The sequence below is a fragment of the Hyla sarda genome, chromosome 3, assembly GCF_029499605.1.
Source record: "Hyla sarda isolate aHylSar1 chromosome 3, aHylSar1.hap1, whole genome shotgun sequence".
Lineage (NCBI taxonomy): Eukaryota > Metazoa > Chordata > Amphibia > Anura > Hylidae > Hyla > Hyla sarda.
Genome location: NC_079191.1, coordinates 279,486,000 through 279,499,466, shown reverse-complemented (window position 1 = coordinate 279,499,466; position 13,467 = coordinate 279,486,000). Strand labels below are relative to the sequence as shown.

Here is a 13,467-nt window from a genome sequence, read left to right as displayed (position 1 = left end):
AACAATAAATACCAACAAAGAATTGTAGTCCAGCACAACTGCTCGTGCATACTTTTATTTTTTTTTATGCTTTATTCGAACAGGTGGACAAACAGGAAGTAACACATTTGGATGTGAAAAAAAAACATTAGTCGTAAGATAACTTCCAGTTTGTCCACCTGTCTTGAAATGTTTTTACTTCAGGGGTAAGGAACACCCGGCCTGAGGACCATATACGGCCCTCGACATGATTTCTTGCTGCCCGCACATCACTGGTTTCTGAATCAATACTTGCTGCCTGAAAAGATCCCTTTGCACATGATATCCCATGCAGGTCGCAACTAAGGCTGTGATGCGTGCATGTGTGGGAGGGGCTTTGGATGTCACAGCCCTCTGCAATTCACAGCTCTGGTTGCGGTCTGCAGTGGTAACGGATGGGAGCTTTGGCTGCACCTCCCGACCTGCTCCTCAGCTTGCCTCCACACTCTACTTTCTCCAATGTGAGACCATCTTCTGCAACTAACAGTAAGCGACTTGGGGTACAACTGTCAGGTCACTAAAGCACCACCACTGTACCTGCTTCACCACTGAGGGAGATATATGTATCTCTTTATAGGGCACACACGAGGTGCCGAGGGAGAGCTGGCAGTTTATTTTTCTGGCTTTTGTTTGCAACATCAACAGTCGCAGCCAACATCACACACCTCACCAAGGAAAGGTGGATCCAGCCATCACATCAGTGGTGAGTGAATTAAAGGGGTTGTCAGGGGGGGGGGGGGGGCAGAAAATGTCTTTTGTTACCGGTCCTTCACTTCCGCTCCATGGTCTTATTGGAAGTATACTGCTTCAAAACAGAAGGGAACTTTCCTTTTCCGATCACGGCATGCAGGCGAAACCACATGTGATGTCCAATAAATGCATGGTAGTACCACAACATCAGTCACATCATGCAGCTATTGGACATCTTGTGTGGGCTTGGTTTCACCTGCATGCAATAATTGAACTGTGAATGACTTTTAAAATTTCCAAATGGCCTTCAGCACAAAGTAGATTCCTCACCCCTTCTTTACTTGATTGAAAAAAGCAAAGTTTTTAAGCACAAGCTGCCCCACTGGACTTCAGTTCTTTGTTCTAGTTTGCCCGGGCGAATTCCAACACCAGTCCATGCACGGGGAGGCCTATTGAGTGAGCTGACTTGGACTTTACATTGTAGTAAATATCAGCCATTTAAAGCTCAGAGGTGAAATGATTTCTATTGCATTATTTTATTAGACTGACATGTCCAAATTTCTAGCAGTCATGTGAATTGTCACCAGAAGCCATCTATAGCTAAAGTTTCTAATAAAATTATAAGAGTATTGCAATTTATGTAATGAAAAGGGAATCGGAACTAATTCCAGAAATACCTTTCTTGAAAAGTAAGAACGGCAGGATAGGATATCTTTAAATTAACAAAAAAAAAAAGCCATATGAAATTTATTATAGGCAGCTCATGAGTTAAGATGTGCCATTTATTATGCTATTTGTGTACAGTTCATCGTAATTCTTGGAAAGTATCCTATAAACTTGGCTACAAACAGTTCTCTCTGCATTTCTGCTGGACATACAGTGGTGACATTCTTACATGAGGTGTACTTGATTCATTTGTATATTCAGGTGAAATTTAACTAAGCTGCTGTCCTGACTTTTTGAAAAAGCATTTCAGAAAAAAAGAGCAACTGGATAGTGACATATATGTTAAACCCTTAAAGACTGGGCAATTTTGGCCTAAGAGCAAAGGCCCATTTTTCAAATCTGACCAGTTGGGATAACTTTTTGATGCTTTAACTTATTCAGGTAATTCTGAGAGTGTTGTTTAATGACACATTGTACTTAAAGGGAACCAATCATCAGATTTTACTCTATATAATGCTTGTTACATAGGGTAAAATCTTTATCCTCACCAACCCCAAGGGATGTTCCTGCCTGTGGGTATGGTGAGGATATGAACTTTAAAATTAGGCCTCACAAGTAGTCCCCTTACCTTGTCCCGTTACTTTGGCCGGCAGCGATGCCCCCACCTCTTGATTGAGGGGCCACATCATCACACAGCTCCGTCTGTTCAGTGAGCAGAAAAACGACAAAAATCCTCCCAGAAAAACGACAAAACTGGAAACGTGGGAACATACAAATGCAGAAAACCTAGATGCCTATGTTGCTTTACCATACGCCATAACCAAAAATGTTTTTCCAGTACCCATTCGGGTGAAACCTTCCCCATCAAACATCTGATGACATGCCAAACGGAATATGTCATCTACCTCATAGAGTGCCAATGTGGTAAACAATATGTTGGAAGAACAACACAACCATTACATTTGAGATTGAATCAGCATCGTTCCAACATAAAGAAGAGATTCATGCACCATAGCCTATCTAGACATCTGAGCCTGATGCATGAGGGAAACATGACAGCCATATCCATAACCCCAATTGAGCACATTCCACCGGGAAAGAAAAATAGGTTTGAAATCCTGTCACGCAAAGAAATGTTCTGGATTTACAGCCTCCAGACATTACAACCACATGGCCTGAATGAAGCGGTGGAATTAATATCTTAAAAAGATGAGATAGTTAACAACTGACACAACAACCACAACAAACAAACTGAATTAAAACAAAACAAACAGCTGATAAGTACACATCCATCCACCATGCGTATGGATGTGTGTGTATGTACATACACATTAAATAAATGTAATCATCCCTGTGTGGGGAAATGGGTTTGACGCCGGTCCCCCATCCAATAAGCGGCCAGGAGGACGGATGTGTGGACAGACCGGCGGTCGGTGCCTCAGACCTCTCACCCAGCCACTGTAGATCTCCGAAGGGAGAGCATTTGAAATGGCCCGACGTCTGCAGAATTATTACATATCACATATGCAATACAAGATAAGGTGCATAATATAATGGTTAGTCAAACTGACCATCTGTGGGTTATTTTACAGAATGCTCACTTCCATTTTTAATGTAAATGTCTTCTTTTCTATGGATTTTATTTATTTATTTAGATTATTTATTTATTTATTTTTCTTTATTGTTTTATTTTCATGTTATGTAACACACACATGTGATTTTCGCGGGCAAATGAGGTATAAATAAAGGACATCCACACTGCCCAATCAGATCAGCCTGATGAAGAGGGGGTCCCTGCCCCTCGAAACGCGTTGCTGTATTGCATGCTGAAGGAATAAACCTTCTTTTTATTTTCCAAAATACATCCGTGTCCAAGCGGTTTTATTTTACCAAGTTCTCGGAAACTTCCACATACCTGTGACGGACTATATCTGTGACGGAGGTGAGCGCCCACAGAAGCACTTCTCTTTTTTTCTCGGGACCACGGGACCGATATTCTTCCATTTAACTTATTCAGGTAATTCTGAGAGTGTTGTTTAATCACACATTGTACTTAAAGGGAACCAATCATCAGATTTTACTCTATATAATGCTTGGCAAAGTGGCGCACCGGCCCTTTAAATCGCAAAGACCCGGCGTGCGCGCGCCCTAGGGAGCGGGGCCGCGCGCGCCGGGACAGCACAGGCGGGGAACGGGTCTGGTAAGCGAGTCGGGATGCGCATCGCGAGCGGGCGCGTCCCGCATCGCGAATCGCATCCCGGCTAGGAACATTATCGCAGCGCACCCGGTCGGCAGGTCTGACCGGGGCGCTGCGAATAGGAGAACGCTGTGAGCGCTCCGGGGAGGAGCGGGGACCCGGAGCGCTCGGCGTAACAAGAAGAAAAACAAAGTCTCATTGACTAATGGACATTTCCAGACATATTTCGCTGAAAGAATCAACATGTCCATTCTTTTGGTGGATCCAAATTCCCCATCGGAAGTTCCGCTACGGAACTTTCAATTTGAACTTCGGAGAAGCCTCTTATTGAACCTTGTTGCAGACCGAGTACACCCCCTCATCACAACAGTATTCCCTTATGACAGTTGGCCTTGTTATTAACTCTACATTATTGCTACTGAGGAAGGGGACAAAGATCCCTGAAACGTGTATTGCCCACATAACCACCACAGCAGACCTCTCTTGGTTCTCCATTTACATGGCATACCGCCAACATAATCAGTTTTCATTGATCAAGAGCTAAAGGACTACCTTCACTACGAGGACACGTTCATTTTACACTGTGTGAACCCAGCCTAACAGTGTTCTTACTTATTTTAATTTAAAAGAGTTAAAGAGGGGGGACTAAGCTGCATCACTGTTATTATGAGGGAGGATTGCCAAATAGTAAAGGGTTTTTCCCACTGCATTCAAAATCTTTGAAAAAAAAAAATCCTCTCTGTAGCTTTTAGCATGCTTTGTTGGGATTTCTACTCTGTTGAGCTCTGAAACACATTACAAAACATAATGTGAAAAAAGTTCCACCACAGTTCCAGCTATTGCTGCTGAATTTGGATACATCATTGGTTTCTAGTTCATTCTTAACAACTGACAAAATATTTACTCTGCTCACTGCAGAAATGGATAACATTTTCCAAAATATTTCACAGGGCTGAATTCAGAGTCACATAAATATGAGATGAACTCCCAGCACTCCCAACACTTTAAAACTTTGAATAGGTTTCCAAGAAAATAGATTTCAACTAAATTTCTATGCAGCACAATAACTGTGAAGCATGTAGAGCTACTGGGTGCTCTAGGGAGAGATGCCATATTATACTCCATTTTCTAGATTCATGTCAGGACAAGTTCACTGAATGTCACAAGAAGGTAGATTATACAATTTTGTTAGTCTAATCCGAGGCTTGTTTATTTTTACAGTATATTGACTTTTTTTTATTTTTATATGGCCCCTTCCATTTTTACAGAATTAGACAAACAGAATTATAAATACAGTATAAGGATTATTATAAAGGGGTATTCCAGGAATTTTTTTTATTTGACCATGCTACAGGGGCTGTAAAGTTAGTGTAGTTCATAATATAGTGTCTTTACCTGTGTGTGACAGTTTTCTCACAATTCTTTTGTGATTTTCACCTAACTATTTATTTTTACCAGCTTACAAAATGACTGTTGTCTCAGATTTTTCCCAGGTTGCAATGCGGCCGATACCTGACTCACTAGTCAGCTGATGACAGGAGCCTATCTGCTTCAATTTGTGGAAGGATCAATCTGCAACTAATGCAACAGCTGTAGGCACCCTGATTGAAAACCAGATGTCTTTTGTTTCAATGGGTGGGGTGGCTGACGTGTGAGAGGGAGGAAAATGGCATTGTGGGATTTGTAGTAAAAAAAAAACATAATTCAAACAGGAAATACAAGTTCACAAAAAGCTAGCCACAGTGTTATGGTAATCTCATGACACAGTCATTTAGCCCCAAGACAAGCGCAGATCCTTCCTAAGCATGTCCATTACTATCTGCCAGGTACCTACTAAAATCACCTTATGGTGGATAACCCCTTTAAGTGCAAAGCAGAAGGTTTTCAGAAAAAAACTATTGTAGCTTTATTTGAAAAAAACATTTTAAAATTCATTTCAGAGTGTTCTTGATATAGCTTGGTGTTTTGAAGAGTTTTCTGTCAGGACCCACATTACTTGTCTTCTGTGGTCTTCTAGTCCTTTTGGTTTGGCGAAGCCTGTCATTTGTCTTTCTTGTGTACCAGTGGTTAATGTGGTCACCACTAAACTTTCTATCTCTACCATAATTTCCTTTTTAGCATAATGGTGGCCTTCTGCACTGTCATTGACACCTTTTTATGGTAGCGTCACGCATACCTTATTTTGCTGCGTATTTGATGCTGCATATTTTCCTACCCATTGAAGTCAATGGGTAGCAAAAGATGCAGCTCATTTTGCTACCTATTGGGGGAGATTTATCAAAACTTGTCCAGAGGTAAAGTTGCCCAGTTGCCCATAGCAACCAATAACTTTGCTTCTTTCATTTTTAACAAGGCCTCTGCAAAATGAAAGAAGCAATCTCATTGGTTGCTATGGGCAACTGTGCAACTATTCCTGTGGACAGTTTTTGATAACTCTCCACCATTGACTTCACTGGAATGAAAAATATGCGGCATCAAATACGCAGCAAAATAAGCTACGTGTCTTTGCCCTAAGGACTCGTTCACACCAGCGGATATTGCTGCATATTTTAGTGCGGATGTATCTATTTATTTTCAGCTGCTTATTTTCTAAATTATTATTTTTTTTTTTGCTGCTTATTGTTTGCTGATAAGTCAATGACAAAATAAGCAGCTGAAAATAAAAAGCAGCAGATCAGCTGCGGAAAAACGGCACAAAAGTCCGCTCGTGTGAATGAGCCCTTAGACAGCATTTTAAGAGTTCCTATGAGAGGCTACCAAATGCAAATTTCAATTGCTGAAAATCTGGCAGAGCTAGGGATGAGTGTGTGTGACGGCAGCAGGGCTTGAGCAGCACTGCAGTTCCCTGACATAGCCATTGGTGGCAGCAAAGTGCCCTGTGCCAGCTCTTACTGCTGCTACTGAATATATAAAGATATATAACAACAAAATAGTACACAGTTTTAAATAATGTTATGGTACATAATTATATAACTTTATTTAAGAAATATACGTATCTCTAAAGTACCCCTTTAAGAGAAGAAATCATGGACTTTTACAGGCAAGAAAAAGGATACAAAAATATAACAAAGGCACTGAATGTTCCTCGTTGAAGCCATAGTTTGCTGGTTCAAAGTTAAAGGGGTTATCCACCATAAGGTGATTTTAGTATGTATCTTCAAGACAGTACTGGACATGCTTAGGAAGGATCTGTGCTTTTCTTGGGGCTAAATGGCTATGTTGTAAGATTACCATAAAGCTGTGCCTATCTTTTTTGTGAACTGGGTATTTCAGTTTGTTCTCTCAAACTACAAATCCCATAGTTCCTTGTTTGTAAGTGTGAGGTCATTTTCCTCCCTCCTACACATCAGCCACCTCACCCATTGAAACACAAATGAGTTGCATATACAGTAACCCCCCGACATGCGATGGCCCCGACATATGATCAAATCGACATACGATGGCCTCTCACAGGCCATCGCATGTCGATGTCAGCATCGACATACGATGCTTTTATATGTCGTCATTAATGCCATCGCATTAACTACTATCCGACAGCGCAAAAGACTTAAGCTGCTGTCGGATAGTAGTTTAAGCATCCCGGACAGGTTCACTTACCTATCCCCGCTGCTCCGGGTCCACTTCGCTATCCTCCGGCGTCTTCTGCATCTTTTCCGAGGTCCGGGCCTCGATTTCCGGCATCGTTATTACATCATGCGCACGCCGTGCCGACGCAGCAACGTAATAACGTCACCAGAAAGCGAGGCCCGGACACCGGCGAAGATGCGGAAGAAGCCAAAGGATCCCGAAGAAGACGCATCTTCTTCGGGATCCTCTGGCTTCTTCCGCATCATCGGGAGCCCCTAGGACAGCATCGGGAGCGATGAGGACGCGATCCGGAGTGGCGGGGACAGGTGAGTATTAAATGCACTTTTTACATTGCACAAATCCCTCAACATACGATGGATTGGACAAACGATGGGTCGTTTGGAACGAATTACAATTGTATGTTGAGGGACCACTGTACAATTAGTTCCAGAATGATCTTTCTCCCATCCAGCAGGCACTACATCCATTGAAGCAGGACAGGCTCCTTTTGCACATATGACTAGTGATGTCATGTCTCGGCCGCACAGCAACCTGGGAGTAATTTTGTATGCTGTTAAAAATAAATATTGTGGTGAAAATCACAGAAGAAATGCCAGACCACCCAAAAAAATCCCGGAATACCCATTTAAAGAAACACTGGTTACACTGCCAGAACATGGCAGAAAAGGATTTTATCACCAAATGCCACAGGATTCCTGAAGAGGCTGGTGATCAAAAACCCTGAAGGGACTGCAAAAGACCTGCAGCCAGATTTGTCAGTAAAGTTCATACTAAACACTTAAGGCCCATACTGCAAGGCATACACTTCTATGGGCCCAAAAGCTTTGGAAAAGTCAGCTCAATATCTTCAAATAATAAACATGTCAAGTATATAAGTAAGCCACACATGTTTGGGGATTCTTTTCTGTGAGGGTATGAAACAAAACTGGAACTTTTTAGGCCTATGGATCAGGGGAATGTCAGAAGGGGAAAAGAATGAAGCATTTAAAGAACACCCCGCATACACTAAAGCATGGCAATGGCTCAGCAATTCTCTGGGGCTGCTTTGCTTCCATACTCTAAACCTGCAACATGTGGAGGGCAAAATAGATTCAATCAAGTAGCAGGAAATCTTAGAAGAAAACATAATGCATTTAAAGGGGAAGCATGGACATCATTAGACCTTCCAACAGGACAATAAGACCAAACATACAGTACTGTGCAAATGTTTTAGGTATGAAAAAATGCTTCAAAGAAAGAATGTGTGGAAACTGCTTTGTTTTTGGGGTGCCTTACTAATTGATTGAGGACAACTGGATCTGTTTAGGGGTTTATTACAAGCTATACATATAAATATAAATACAAAGGGGGATCCTAACTAATTAAGGGATAGGGGAGCAAGGAAGAGGGGAAGGTGATAGGAAGGGGGCAGGAAGGGCTCTCTCTATATCATCATCCTATATGTAACACAGATATAGCAGTCATCCACACACATAACCCATACATTGCTCATCCCAAGACATCTCCATGGCCAATAAGAACAGTTACAGTTTATTTGCATTGCAATCAGTTCTTGTCCTTTTGATGTCTTCTTGAGTGGGGGATCCTCTTTGTTGTCCCATATTGTGTTGACAGCTGTCCTTCCAAGTTTCCTCGAGAACCAACGTTGGTGTGCTGACAGGATGATTTGCAGTCCATTGTATCCTACACCGCAGGGGGTGGTTTTATGGCTTTACTATAGGAGGTAACAGGAACTGTAGCTCACCTCCATTCTTATCACTTAGGTGCAAGGCTTATTGTATGGCTTTGACCAGGATAAAAGCAAATGATTGTCTAATGAGCTGTTTGCATCAACCACCATTCCTGGAGCCAGTCCTGCCAACACCAACTCCATCCATGACATTCCACTGCATTCCATTATATTTGAGTCCATAGTAAAAACACATCAAATTTATATTAGAGTGGCCAATGTTGGCGTCCAAAAGAATGCTTTAAAAAATAGAAGTAATAATATTTTATCTTAATAGCTGGAGATATTTCAATGACACTTGTGACTTTTATGTCAAAGAAAAATATAGGATTGTGACATTAACCCTAACCTACCCCCTTGCTCTTCAAGCTCCCCTCTGCATTTTCAGGTGAATGTGTAATTCCAGCTTAGGCCCCTTTCACACTACAGGTATCATCCTATAAAAAACCTCCATTATTACTCTTAGCAAAAAGTTCTGAAAATGGGCGTCAAAAAATCCCATTCATGTCAATGGGATTTTTTGAACATCCTTTTGCATCAGGCGTGTCCGTTTTTACTAACGTCATTTATTTTTGCCGGCACAAAAGACGGTGCATGCACCAATTTTTGGTCCGGCAAAATTTTTTTTTGAAAAACCAGACATTAAAATGTAACATTGAAGTCTATGGGAACCGGATGTTCAAAAAAAAACACATCTGTTATCATCAGTTATGATGCATGCTCAGTACAGCTTTACAAAAAAAGGGATGTAATTGGTAATAACGGATGATAATGGATTAACAACATCAGGTTTGTTAAGAAAAAACCCATTAAAAATAAGGGATGATGGTCATCAGTTATCATCTGTTATAACCATTTATTGCATCCGTTTTTTTTTTTTTCATCAGTTATTGTAAAATAAAGGCAGTAAAAAAGCAGAATGATACCTGTAGTGTGAAAGGGGCTACCTTCTTATTTCAACTGTTTCTTTGTGCTTCAATCTGGCTTACAAGACCCGCCCACTCCAACAAAGCCACGCCCCTTCTATTTTCGACCTATAATCTCTTCTTCACAATTTAGCCCCATCTGAGGATGGAATATGAGGATGGGATATGAGGACAAGGGCTTCCTCCTATGTTGCTTTTCCTCTCCCATAAGGATTAGGTAGGGAAAACTGGCAATGCCGTGTATTGTAAAAGAAACTAGAACACCACGGATATTTGGTTTAGCATTGGCGCAAATCCTGCCAAATACATCTTATCCCCTATCCCAGTGGTTCTCAACCTTTTTGGCGACTGCACCCCCAAAGGCTGAAAGTATTCCGCGGGTACCCCTCGCACATAAATTTGCTTGGAACTTATGCGTAAGGGGTACCTTACTTACCTTTATACTAATGCGATACTTCATCCCCGTGTGCCCTTATTCTCCCCTCCATATTAATCCCCTTGTGCCATTATTCCCTTCTCCCTCTGATCCCCTTTTGCCATTATTCTCCCCTACATTTTAATCTCCTTGTGCCATTATTATCCGTTATTATGCCGGAATGATAGCACAAGGGGATAAAGAATGGAGGGGGGAATAATAGCACAAGGGGATTAAAATGAAGGTGGGAATAATGGCCCAAGGGGAACTCCTGCCCTATCCAAAGGATAGGGAATAAGATGTCTGATCACGGGGGGCTCGCAGCTGGGGCGCCCTGCGATATCCATGCAGCGCCCTCATTCTATACGGGGCTGCTTCTCAAGTCTCGGAAACCTCTGTGTTTCCGGGACAGCACGTCTCCAGTCACGGAAACACAGAGGTTTCCGAGACTGGAGAAGTAGTCCCGCATAGAATGCAGATGCTCCACGGAGTCTTATCCCCTAGGGATAAGGGGATAAGATGTATTTGTCCAAAATTCCCCATTAATGTTTTCCATCTTTCATGAAATAAGGAAAGGGATATATTTAATTATGTTTTTAACATAAATGTGAGTTGCAAGAAGGCAAAACCATCATCTTGTATCATTTTAAACTTGTTTACTTTACAAGAAGCATGTGCTTGATTCTAAATGAAGGTGAACAATATGTAGCCACTATATTGCAAGAAAGCACATTTTCTTCATGTATCTGATAAGCCGGCTATTTTCACAGCACGTTTTTACATTAATAAGATGAAGACATTTTGCTGAAGTTACTCCATAACGGTCCAAATGTTTTTCTATAAATATTAGGTTTGGCTGACTGTATACCGCAGCTGTGTGAGAGCTGGCATACCTGACAGTGGTAGTGGATCAATGGTTGGACAGAAGTGAATTCTCAAAGCTCCTGCAGTTTAACTGCTGTCCAAAAACAGCTTGTCCTCACAAAACTGCACTTATTGTCATGAGATTGTTGCAATTACTGTCCAAGACTGTTGTGGATTATATGTGCACATAAATAATGGTGATGTATTTTTATTGAAGTATGTTTTATGCGACCATGTTTTACAATGGATACACTTCATTTAATATGTTATAACTTGTTAGACCTAGTATAAAGACTAAATAAAAAGATCAGTAAAGTGCAAAAGACCAGACCCATCGAAGTCATAAGAACATTTACATTTTGTCAAACTGACAAATTTCCTTCTTAGCTCTCTAGAGCAAGCCACACACGGACTGGTTTTTCATTTCATGCTGTAAATATGGCCACTGTTCAGTATATGAAGTTTGCGAAGGGACAGTTCAACATTATATCTTCTTATTACACCTCAAAAAAAGATTATAGGGGAACCAATGAGTTCCGGAATGTGAACTCCTGACTGAAATATTGAAGTCTGAATTCAATGTTGTGTGCCCTGAATTTTTGCATTAAAATATCTCTTAGGATGTCACTTTGATGTGTGAAACGTGTTGCTGAATGTTAGTAGAATGTTTTTGGTTTTTTTTTAATTTATAACAGCGTTTAGAGCCCTCCAACATGTTGCACCAAATCAAAGTGGTGTCCTCAGGGCTAAATGGGTAATTTGTCCATTTACACCTGATGATAACATTTTTATTGGTGAAACATGTTAGGTTTGCGCTTTGTAGAAGAGATGCAGGTATCCAGAACCACATCACATATGACTACTGTGGCAATCCGCTTACTGCCAGTTGGTTAAGGAGTCTGATATTTGCATTCCAAACATACTGATACTGTGCAGGGGTTTAAATTGTTTAAGGCGGTAATACAAATAAAAGTGTTAATACACAGCAGGGAAGTAGGGTATACTGATAAACTAATAGATCTAATACCCTCTATTCACATTGGTCTTTGTGAAATTACCATTAGACAGACGTATTCGCTTCATATGTTGCCTAATTGAGAACGTGTGATAGGGCACAGAGGCTGCACAGACTCAGTGCTCATGTGTACAAGCCAAAAGAAAAAGAAAATGGCACTTAGGTTGTATGTATCACTTCTCTACCTTTTGGCTAAGATCAAGTGTAGTATCTGTTCTTATCAGGTAGTCCACCGGTAGGAATGGATGGCTACATGGAGGAGCAGGTGTACCGGGGCATCACTGAGTGAACGCACTGCACCACACACTCTTCACCTTTGGCACTCACCCTTGGTATCTCAGCCTTCTGGCTAGGATCAGGGACATTTTTATAGATCCGGACGGATGACCATGCAGTATATCTGCACTCATCCACTTATTTATTTCCTTTTTTTGTTTGTCACTGTGCCACTTTTACGTGTTTGTTTTTGTACACAGGATTTGTCAGGGTGCGGGAGCCCTTCTGGGTGTCCCTCTTGGTGGTCTAGGGGAGTTGTTTGTGGCCATCAGGTTCCTAACCTCCCTGCAACCCCTGGGCATCTTTGCTTTGGTCGAGATGCCACCAGTAAATGGCTCCTTGGCTGATAACTTGATTAACGCCTAGGTGGAAGCCAAGGGCATTTGTGGCCCCTTAGTAGCTTAGGCGAAAAGGGGCATCGAACCTGGATCCTTGCAAGTGGCTTCTGGCCTGGAGGTAAAGGGTAGGTTTGTTGGGGGCCTCTCTCCTGGTGGAGAAGGGCTTAGTGACAGACCGCATCCTCTGTGTGTAAATTTTTTTTGTGTGACACATTTGAAATTTTTCTTTCACTTTGAGAGCACATTCCTCGGCTTTTAGGGAAAAAAAAACTTAGGTTGTATGGTGAATGCCACCGTTTAAAGTAAATATGATAGTTTTTGTCATAATTAACAGAACTATATTAAAGGGGAACTGATAGCAGCGTCCCCCACAGTAACCTGCTGGCACAGGCCTATAGTGCGGGTGACACTTATGAAAACACTGTTTACCCTTTCCCAATCCATTGCACCATTGCAGAGATGCAAAAATCTGCTTATATGCTAATGAGCTATATGAAGTACCCAGGGTGTTATCCAGCTTTTAATAGGAATCCATATTAATATTGACAGGACACATAATTGAAAAACATGCAGTGAAAAGGATCTGTCACTTTTGGATGCAGTTCTTAGCCTTATGTGGATTATCCACCTTGAATAGAATTTAGCCATATGTAGGTATGCCTTTGATTTGTGCCTCATGAATGTAACCTAAAATTTCTCCCTATTGTCCACTGCAACCAATCACATTAAAGCTTACATTTACACT

General features: G+C 41.4%; 1 protein-coding gene and 1 pseudogene across 2 annotated transcripts in view; both read left to right on the top strand.

Annotated features, from left to right (window-relative positions):
• The window catches only part of AIG1 (androgen induced 1), a 317,798-nt gene that overhangs the window by 189,998 nt on the left and 114,333 nt on the right, over positions 1-13,467 (top strand). The gene's annotated exons all lie outside the window — the stretch shown is intronic.
• LOC130363336 (U2 spliceosomal RNA) lies at positions 12,281-12,425 on the top strand (annotated as a pseudogene).